This window comes from Arachis stenosperma, chromosome 6 (genome assembly GCF_014773155.1).
Source record: "Arachis stenosperma cultivar V10309 chromosome 6, arast.V10309.gnm1.PFL2, whole genome shotgun sequence".
Classification (NCBI taxonomy): domain Eukaryota; kingdom Viridiplantae; phylum Streptophyta; class Magnoliopsida; order Fabales; family Fabaceae; genus Arachis; species Arachis stenosperma.
The window spans coordinates 42,340,396-42,351,787 of record NC_080382.1 but is presented as its reverse complement, the minus strand read 5'-3'; the positions used below and the strand labels follow the sequence as shown (position 1 = coordinate 42,351,787).

Genomic DNA, 11,392 nt, shown 5'->3' with positions numbered 1-11,392 from the left:
CTTTTAGAAGAAAACGTTCTACATTCAAAAACTTCTACAAGGGGAATCAACAAAATGCTTGAGTTCGGCCTCAAGAAGGACCGAAGTCTAAGGACTCGACCTCAGAAAAGAAGACCGAGCTCAAGCAGGGGCACTGTTCATACCCTGGGTCGAGCTATCCGACCTGGGATGATTGAAGATAAAGAGACCGACCTCTTCAGGTCAGACTATCCGACCTCTTCTCAGAGAGCTCGGCCAAATCGACAAGAGAGCCCAATAAAGGGCCCAAATGGAGGAACACGACCCAAATCCTAAGATGGCCTAAGCCTATAGAGATAAGGGCGGTTCCACTGAAGATACGCTGACCTCAACCCTAAAGATAAAGATAAGATAAGATAACTAACTTATCTTATCCAACAAAGGTCACGTCTCAACACTATAAATACACTAGAGCACCCAGGTATAATTGATACTCTGATTCTACTCAATACCTGCTTAATACCCTTGCTAACTTAAGCATCAGAGTCCCTTGCAGGTACCCCCACCCTCCGGGGACGAAGGATCAGCACCACCACCAAGTCCAACAAGTCGGACACACCAGCTCCGGCCGCTGTACACCTGCCAGACACATCGGCTCCGACCAACACCGAAGATCTCGTCCGAGATCGTCCTACAGTTTCAGGTAACCCACGGAATAGTAAACAACTCACAAAACAAGGAAGTCAAAGTGTACTTGCACTTTGGAACTCAACTGAAGCAGGTGGAAATTGTCTCTCAACAAATTTCCTTCGGCAAGTGTACCGAATTTGTCGTCAAGTAAAAACTCACAATAGAGTGAGGTCGAATCCCACAGGGATTGATTGATCAAGCAACTTTAATTAGAAGAATGTTCTAGTTGAGCTAATTCAGAATTTGGGTTGAGAGTTGCAGAAAATAAAATGGCAGTAATGTAAATAACATGAAAAGTAAATGCTAGAATTAAAGAGCTGGAATTAGATGACTGAAATTAAATTGCAGAATTGTAAATGGGAATGGGGTGTTTGCTCATGAACATAAACGCAGAAATTAAAGAGAATGGGTTAGATCAGAATTTGGGGAGTTCATTGGGCATAGGAGATGTTGCAACTCTCCGGATCAAGTCATTTTCATCTCTTCCTCAATCAATGCACTCATTGATCTCCTTGGCAATCTTAATTGATTGAATTACAATTTCTTGCAATTTAATCTCTCAAATCTTGATCAATAGCCAATTCCTTGGTCAATTGCTCATGAGAAGAGATGAAGTGTGGTCACTGATTATACCACATGCATTTCCCAAATCAAGTATTGAGAGGATTATAGTCACATATCCATCCAAACCCAATTTGGTCCAGCATGAGAAAGCATTTCTAGCTTGATCTCTTCATTCCTCTTTCAAGGCTCAGAAGAGATCCAAGTTTGAATAGCTCCTTTTCCAAGATAACTACCCAATGGGATGAAGATCGAAAGCTTTCAAGTAAAATCAAGAGAAAAGAGAGAAGAGGAATAATGAAAACTAGTATTGATCCATCAAATTACAACAGAGCTCCCTAACCCAATGAAAGGGGTTTAGTTGTTCATAGCTCTAGAAAATGAAAACAAAGATGGAGAATACATCAATGAACTAGAAAAGCAGAGTAAAATACAGAGAGTAGTGCTCTCCCTTCAACCTCTTGTACTCTCTAATAATTCAAAGCTACTCCTATATATACTACTCTTCTCAGCTTCTAGTTGGTTCTTCAAGTCTTGGGCCTTTGGATCTTGAGTTTGAAGCAGTTCTTTTCTTTATTTGGGCTTGGTTTTACTTGCAGAGAGAAAGTGTGAAGTGGGCAGAAACTTTAGCTCAAGACGTTAGAGGTGTTAACATTCAGTGAGAAAATGGGTTTGAAAACGTTCGAAAACGTTAGTGTCATTCAACTTTTTCACTAATGTTTCTTACCCAAGTAAAGGCCACGTTAACTTCAACGTTAGTGGCACAAACGTTGCCACTAACGTTGCCTTTTTGTCCTTCGCACACGTTATTGGGACTCAACTTTCCCAATAACGTCGAGAGCCTCTCCCTTTCCTACGTTAGAGTCCACGTTAACTTAGTTAACGTGGCTCTTGTAACGTAGGTGTGCCAATCTTCGAGAACGTTAGTGACACTCAACATTGTCACTAACGTTCCAATATGCCCCTATTCTCGTTAGAGTCCACGTTAACTAAGTTAACGTGGCTTCTAACGTGGCTTTGCAAACCATTTCCAACGTTAGTGACAATGTTGAGTGTCACTAACGTTGGCTCATCTTTCACTCATTGCCGTTAGCTTCCACGTTAACTATGTTAACGTAGAAGTTAACGTGGCTCCTTGGGGTTTTGTGGTTGCTTCCAACGTTAGTGACAATGTTGGGTGTCACTAACGTTATCGACCATTCTTGCCTCTCACGTTAACTCCCACGTTAACCAAGTTAACGTGGCACATTGCACCTTAGGCCAACGTTAGTGACAATGTTGAACATCACTAACGTTGGCTTCTTTCCCCTTATTGACGTTAGAGGCCACGTTAACCAAGTTAACGTGGACTCTAACGTGGCCACTTATGATCATTGGCCAACGTTAGTGATAATGTTAAGTGTCACTAACGTTGGCTCAAAGTCCTTCCTTCACGTTAGAGCTCACGTTAACTTAGTTAACGTGACTTTTAACGTGGGCAATGATGGCTTCGAGAGCGTTATTGGCAATCACTTTTCTCATTAACTTTGCAGGTTACCTCCCATTCCACGTTAGTGGCTACGTTAATTAGATTAACGTGACTGCTAAGTGGTTCCTCCTTTCTTCCTTTGGTCCTGAAATCAAGCAATAGAGTGCATCAAAGTTCTAGTCCAAGTCATGGGTAATGCAACATACCATTTGCCACTAAATTCATGCAAAATCCTCATGAAATCATGTAAAATGCACAATGTATGCTTGAATCAAGGTGTAAGTGAATATCTACCCAAAACTAGCTTATTTCCTAAGGAAATGCATGAAACTACCCTAAAAATAGTAAAGAAAAGGTCAGTGAAACTGGCCAAGATGCCCTTGCATCATCAACACATGCAGAAGACACGGTGAGAAAAGAGTTGGCGCCTCTTCCCACGCTAGGTGCCACTTCCCAAAGTGGGAAAATATTTAATCCCTTTTATTTCCCACCTTCAAACCACATCATTCACCCATTATAAAAGCCTCACTCCCCATCTCCTCTCCCACTTCAACAACCCCTACAACACTAACCTTTGCATCTTCTTTCATTTTCTACTATCCTCTATTTTCTTTCTTTTTCTTGATTGGGACAATCAAGTCCTAAGTTTGGTGTTGGAGTAAAACCTTGTTTTTCCTTCTCTTTCTTTCAACCCCCTTTTTTCACACTCTCCCAACCTAATAGCACCACCAAAAAGCTCAGCCTCAAAGAAAAGAAGAACCAGGGAACCAACCTCTGGATCTTCAAGCTCTTTCAATACCTACAAGTTCCTCTCCGCATTCAACCAAAACCAATTTTATGGTTGGGTGAGTGAGAGAGAAATCATTCCAGAAGTTGGATTCCAACTAGGGAGGAATGAGCACATTGAGATCAACATTGAGATTGAATAGAGGGGTTGGTCACTCCTATGCAACCCACCAAGGAAAGTGGTAGAAAGCTTGGTGAGGGAGTTCTATGCCAACGCGGTACCTCAACCAGGGTAATAATATGGCTACATTAGCTATGTGAGGGGGAAATCCATTGACTATAGCCCCTCTAGCATAGAAATAATGCTAATGGTAAAGAGGACAAGCTCCACTCAGAGCAATAAAGAGAGAATGAAGCAACAAGACCCTGGGTTTGAGGAGATTTTGAGCGAAATATGTGTGATGAATGTGCAGTGGATAAACGACAAGGATGGGATATCTAACCAATTGAGGAGAAGAGATTTGAGCCCCCAAGCTATAGGGTGGCTAGAATTTTTGAGGAGGTCCCTAATCCCCACATCCAACACTTCAGAGGTGACCAAGGAGAGAGTTGTGCTCATCTACAACATCATGTAAGGAGAGAACATCAATGTGGGGGAGATGATTGCCAACAACATCAACAAAGTACTGAAAAGCACCAGTGACAACATAAGGTTGGCATTCCTTAGCATCATACAAAGGCTGTGTGATGAGGCTGGAGTTGAAAAGATCATTGATGAGGTGATTGTGAAGCGAGACAAGTTCATCACTGCCAAGAAGATGGCAAAAGTTGTGGCTGTCTACCCACTCAACAGAGCTAGAGAACGAAGAGCCCATGCTCATGAACCACAACAACAACAAGAAGAGGGGGAGGCAAAAGGAAAACCTCACTTTCTAGCACTTCAACCACCACCACACTACTAATATCAACAATTTCCAGAGGGATTCAATTGGGAGCAAATGCAAGGAGATGTACACCAAATGAGGGGAGATCTACACCACTTGAGGGAGGATGTCAACCAATTCAAGAAGGCTCAGGAACAATAATGGAGCCAAGTCAACCAAAACATTTAACAACTCCAAGGGGGCTTTGAGAACCTCAAGGAACAACAAGATCAGATTAACTGGAGAGAAATGCAAGGCAACCTAGGAATGATTTTGGAGCGACAATTACAACAAATGGGGAGTCTTGCTGAATTCAGACACCTTTATGAAGCAAGGACTGTAGCCAGAGTGGAATATGATTGCTGTTCACAAACAAAGTTGAGCTACTTGTGCAACGCAATGGCTAACATGAACCCCAATTACCCCACCTATATGCAGAGATTGGAGGAACTCAGCTCAAGGCAAGAAGAAATAGCATACCAACAGAAGGAGAATGTAAAGTCCTATATGAGGAGGTTAGGATATTGGAAGCCCAAGCCCAAGGACACCAAGGCTCAAGAAGGTTCCTCCAAGCCAGATGAAGGTGGCTCATCCCCTCACAAGAAGAAGGACAAAAGAAAGGGACCAATGAACTAAAGATGATGCTGCTCAAGGTTGTTGAGTCCCATGGTTGACACTTTCCAATTTCTGAATTATGTTTAAGTCTTTGCTTTATTTACTTCTTGAATAATCATGTTAGGGTAGTTTATGTTTTATGCTTAGTTTCAATTCCTGTTTGAAGTCTTTATGAGTCTATTTTTTTCAAGAAAGAAAATGCCATGTATTTCAAGTCTTCATTACAACTTAAATAAAAATAGAACTTGTCTTCATAAGAGTTACTGTGAGTTGTGCAAAAACAATAAGAGAGACCAAGGCCAGGAGGGATCATCAAAGAAACTAAGAAACAAGAAGCTAAGTGTAGAACCTTGGATGAACTAAAAAGAAAATGAGTCATGGAGAGAACTAGTCCTAGAAGGTATAACAAAGGGAAGACTAAGGGGTGTTCCTTGAATATCCATAGAACCAAGAAGTAGTAAGCAATAAAGACCCAAGGCTCTGAGTATTAACTACTGGGATAGAAAAGAAAAAGAAACATTAAAAAGCTCAAAAAGAATTAATGATCCAAGTATATGCTTGTGGTGAAAATGTGTCAAGAAGAGACCTGGGCAAGTAAATTCTTAGGGGTGTCTCAACACCCAGTACCCTAAAACCAACTAGTTTGGGAGTGCTAATTGAAAGCCTAATTAAAGGGTTGTCTTGAGACAGAACACTTAGAGTCGTGGTGAAGAAAGCAAAACAACCTTTACTACTTCAAGGTGACAATCAATAGAAAGGACCCCTAAAGCCTATACCTGAGTGAACCCTCAAGGATCTAAGAGCTTTCCATGACAATTAAAACATTCATACATGTGTTAGGCACTTAGTTTTACTCTTAGTTGTACTGCAATCTTTCGAAGCCAAGGCCTCAAGATATAAAGGGTTACTCACATTAATTTGCTTGGGACAAGCAAAGCTTAAGTTTGGTGTTGTGATGACTTGAATCATCTACCCTTCTTTCTTGCATAAAGAAGACCGTAAAAGAGCACAAATCTCATTTGATCAGTATAATTCATGCATTATTTGATGAATATTATGGTACACTACTTTGAGATGAGTTATGCTGAATTGCAGGAGAAAAAGGTATCAAAAATGGGAAAAAGACAAACAAGAAGCTGGGCGTGTGAGACTGACGTGTCACTTGGGGGAAAACGCCACAAAAATGCACTGGCGTGGCACGCCAGGATCTAAGCGTGGCACGCCAGTACTAAATTCCAGAAGGGAGATCCAGCATGCATGTGGGCGTGGCATGCCAGGGACTAGGCGTGGCACGCTAGTACAAAATTTCAGAGAGCAAAATAAAGGAATCAAAAGGGGCGTGGCACGCCAACTCACTATCTCAAGAAGAACCTCCACTACGGCGTGCCACTTGGTGTCGAAGGCGTGGCACGCCAGCTCCAAAAAGTCACTTTAGCGTGCCACTTGAAGACCCAGGCGTGGCACGCCAAGCTTGAAGAGTGCACAAATACATCGGCGTGCCACTTGAGTAGCATTGCGTGGCACACTGGTACAATGATCCAGAGAAGGGGCTGAAGGCAATTGAAGACTGGGCGTGCCACTTGAAGTCAAAGGCGTGGCACGCCAACCTCTCAACCTCACTTCCGCATGCCACTTGGTGTCGAAGGCGTGGCACGCCAGTTCCAAAAAGTCACTTTGGCGTGCCACTTAAAGGCCAAGGCGTGGCACGCCACTTACTGGAGCGAGACAAGATCATGGGCGTGGCACGCCAACCTTTAGGCGTGGAACGCTGGTATATGTTTCCAGAGAGGGTAGAAGAGGCCCAATTACATGGGGCGTGCCACTTGGTATCGAAGGCGTGGCACGCCAATCACTGTTCTTCACTTAGGCGTGCCACTTGAGAAACCAGACGTGGCACGCCAGTGTCATTCAGAGGCCAAAGCATCATTGGGGCGTGGCACTGTTCTTCACTTAGGCGTGCCACTTGAGTTCGTTGCGTGGCACGCCAAATAGAGGAACCACTCACTCACAAAGGGGCGTGGCACGCCAGACCCAGGGTGTGCCACGCTAGTGTAACTTTCCAAAGAAGCTTAGCCAAGCACATAACAAGGGCGTGGCACGCCATGCTGATGAGCGGATAATTTATACGCTTTTTGGCATTATTTTTAGGTAGTTTTTAGTAGGATCTAGCTACTTTTAGGGCTGTTTTTAGTAGTTTTTATGCAAAATTCAAATTTCTAGACTTTACTATGAGTTTGTGTGTTTTTCTATGATTTCAGGTATTTTCTGGCTGAAATTAAGGGACCTGAGCAAAAATCTGATTCAAGCTGACAAAGGACTGCTGATGCTGTTGGATTCTGACCTCCCTGCACTCGAAATGAATTTTCTGGAGCTACGAAACTCCAAATGGCACGCTCTCAACTGCGTTGGAAAGTAGACATCCAGGGCTTTCCAGATATATATGATAGTCTATACTTCATTCAATTTTAAATGACGCAAACTGGCGTTCAACGCCAGCTCCATGCTGCATTCTGGAGTAAAACGCCAGAAACACGTCACAAACCAGAGTTAAACGCCAAAAACACGTTACAAGTTGGCGTTTAACTCCAAGAGAAGCCTCTGCACGTGTAAAGCTCAAGCTCAGCCCAAGCACACACCAAAGTGGGCTCTGGAAGTAGATCTCTGCACTTAGACTTATTTTTGTAAACCATAGTAACTAGTTTAGTATAAATAGAACTTTTTACTATTGTTTTAGTCGTCTTCGTTATCCTAGTTCCCTCTCTGGGGTCGAAACCAATGAACACCTTTATCACTTATGTATTTTCAATGGTGGAGTTTCTACACACCATAGATTAAGGTGTGGAGCTCTGCTGTACCTCGAGAATTAATGCAATTACTATTGTTCTTTTATTCAATTCAAGCTTATTTTTATTCTAAGATATCACTCGTACTTCATCCTGATGGATGTGATGATCCGTGACACTCATCACCATCCATCCTTATGAACGCGTGCCTGACAACCACCTCCGTTCTACAAGCAAGAGCTAGAGTGTGTATCTCTTGGATTCCTGATGCACGACGCATGGTTGCCCTCACCTAACAACCGAGCCTTCCATTCCGTGAGATCAGAGTCTTCGTGGTATAAGCTAGAACCCATTGGCAGCATTCTTGAGAATCCGGAAAGTCTAAACCTTGTTTGTGGTATTCCGAGTAGGATTCCAGGATTGAATGACTGTGACGAGCTTCAAACTCACGAGTGTAGGGCGTAGTGACAGAGGCAAAAGGATCAATGGATCCTATTCCGACAGCTGATTAGCCATGCGGGAAATCGTAGAGGACCATTTTCACTGAGAGGATGGGAAGTAGCCATTGACAACGGTGACACCCTACATACATCTTGCCATGGAAAGGAGTAAGAATGATTGGATGGAGCAGTAGGAAAGCAGAAATTCAAAAGGAACACAGCATCTTCATGCACTTATCTAGAATTCCCACCAATGAATTATAAAAGTATCTCTATCTTTATTTTATGCTTTATTTATTTTTATATTCAAAAACCATTATAACCATTTGAATCTGCCTGACTGAGATCTACAAGATGATCATAGCTTGCTTTATACCAACAGTCTCTGTGGGATCAACCCTTACTCACGTAAGGTTTATTACTTGGACGACCCAGTACACTTGCTGGTTAGTGATGCGAAGTTGTGAAGAAAGTGCTGAGATTATAGATGCGCATACCAAGTTGAATGCCGTTGTTAGAGATCACAATTTCGTGCACCAAGTTTTTGGCGCCGTTGCCGAGGATTGTTCGAGTTTGGACAACTGACGGTTCATCTTGTTGCTCAGATTAGGTAATTCTGTTTTCCAAAAAGTTTTCAAAAAGTTTTCAAAAAAAAATTTCTTTCTTTTGGTTTCTCAAAAAAAAATTTAATTTTTGAAAAAAATTTAATAAAATCATAAAACCAAAAATATTTTGTATTTCTTGTTTGAGTCTAGTGTAAATTTTTAAGTTTGGTGTCAACTGCATGTTTTAAAAAAATTTATGCATTTTTCGAAAATTCATTGCATATGTTCTTCATGATCTTCAAGTTGTTCTTGGTAAGTCTTCTTGTTTGATCTTCATATTTTCTTGTTTTGTGTCTTTTGTTGTTTTTCATATGCATTTTTGCATTCATAGTGTTTACGCATTAAAAATTTCTATGTTTGGTGTCTTGCATGTTTTTCTTCTCTTGAAAAATTTTCAAAAATAAGTCTTGATGTTCATCTTGATCTTCATAGTGTTCTTGGTGTTCATCTTGACATTCATAGTGTTCTTGCATGCATCTTGCGTTTTGATCCAAAATTTTCATGTTTTGGGTCATATTTGTGTTTTTTTCTCTCCTTATTAAAAATTCAAAAATAAAAAATATATTTTCGTTATTTTGCTCATAATTTTCGAAAATTTGAGTTAACTTAGTCAAATTTTTTTTAAAAAACTTAGCTATTTCTTATAAGTCAAGTCAAATTTTCAATTTTAAAAATCCTATCTTTTCAAAATCTTTTTCAAAAATCAAATCTTTTTCATTTTTCTTTTATGATTTTTGAAAATTTTAAAAATTATTTTCAAAATCTTTTTTTATCCTTATTTCAAAAATTGAAAACTTCACTAACAATTAATGTGATTGACTCAAAAATTTGAACTTTGTTACTTTCTTGTTAAGAAAGGTTCAATCTTTAAGCTCTAGAGTCATATCTTTTAGTTTCTTGTTAGTCAAGTAATCAATTTTAATTTTAAAAATCAAATTTTTTCCAAAATATCTTTTTCAAATCATATCTTTTTTAAAAACAATTTCAAAAATCTTTATTAACTTCTTATCTTTTCAAAATTGATTTTCAAATCTTTTTCAACTAACTAATTGACTTTTTGTTTGTTTCTTATCTTTTTCAAAACCACCTAACTACTTTTCTCTCTCTAATTTTCAAAAATTTCTCACTCTTTTTCAAAATTATTTTAATTAACTAATTGTTTCAAAATTTTAATTTTAATTCTTCTTTTAATTTTCGAAAATCACTAACTCTTTTTCAAAAACAATTTTCGAATTTCTCTCTCTCTCATATTCTTCTATTTATTTATTCAATTACTAACACTTCCCTTCATCTATAAATTCGAACCCTCTCTTCTCCTCTGTGTTTGAATTTTTCTCATCCTTCTTCTATTTCTTTTCTTCTTCTGCTCATATAAAGGAATCTCTATACTGTGACATAGAGGATTCCTCTTCCTTTTCTGTTCTCTTCTTTTTCGTATGAGCAGGAGCAAGGACAAGGAAATTCTTGTTGAAGTAGATCCTGAACCTGAAAGGACTCTGAAGAAGAAGCTAAGAGAAGCTAAAGCACAACAATTCAGAAAAAAACCTTACAGAGAATGTCGAAAAAGAGAGAGACATGGCCGAATCCAATAACAATGGCGGAGGCACAAGGAGGATGCTTGGTGATTATACCTTACCTACGTCCAACTTTTATGGAAGAAGCATCTCAATCCCAGCAATTGGAGCAAACAATTTTGAGCTGAAGCCTCAACTAGTTGCTCTAATGCAACAGAACTGCAAGTTTCATGGACTTCCATTAGAAGATCCCTACCAGTTTTTAACTGAGTTCTTATAGATCTATGAGATTGTTAAGACTAATGGAGTAGATCCTGAAGTCTACAGGCTCATGATTTTCCTTTTTGCTATAAGAGACAGGGCTAGAACATAGTTGGACTCACAACCTAAAGATAGCCTAGAATCTTGGGATAAGCAGGACACGGCCTTCTTGGCCAAGTTCTTTCCTCCTCAAAAGCTGAGCAAGCTTAGAGTGGATGTTCAGACCTTTAAGCAAAAAGATGGTGAATCCCTCTATGAAGCTTGGGAAAGATACAAGCAGATGACCAAAAAATATCCTTCTGACATGCTTTCAGAGTGGACCATTTTAGATATATTCTATTATGGTCTATCTGAGTTATCTAAGATGTCACTGGACCATTCTTTAGGTGGATCCATTCACCTAAAGAAAACGCCTGCAGAAACTCAAGAACTTATTAAAATGGTTGCAAACAACCAATTCATGTACACTTCTGAGAGGAATCCTGTAAGTAATGGAACGCCTCAGAAGAAGGGAGTTCTTGAAATTGATGCTCTAAATGCCATATTGGCTCAGAATAAAATGTTGACTCATCAAGTCAACATGATTTCTCAAAGTCTGAATGGATGGCAAAATGCATCCGACAGTACTAAAGAAGCATCTTCTGAAGAAGAAGCTTATGATCCTGAGAACCCTGCAATGGCAGAGGTGAATTACATGGGTGAAGCCTTTGGCAACACCTATAACCCCTCATGGAAAAATCATCCAAATTTCTCATGGAAGGATCAACAAAAGCCTCAACAAGGCTTTAATAATGGTGGAAGAAACAGGTTTAGCAATAGCAAGCCTTTTGCATCATCTTCTCAGCAAC

General features: G+C 40.0%; 1 non-coding gene across 1 annotated transcript; it reads right to left on the bottom strand.

Annotated features, from left to right (window-relative positions):
- Positions 1-10,746: 10,746 nt before the first annotated feature.
- On the bottom strand, positions 10,747-10,854 carry LOC130937831 (small nucleolar RNA R71). Its single transcript, XR_009069027.1, has one exon. It is a non-coding gene; the product is annotated as a small nucleolar RNA R71 (small nucleolar RNA).
- Positions 10,855-11,392: the final 538 nt, after the last annotated feature.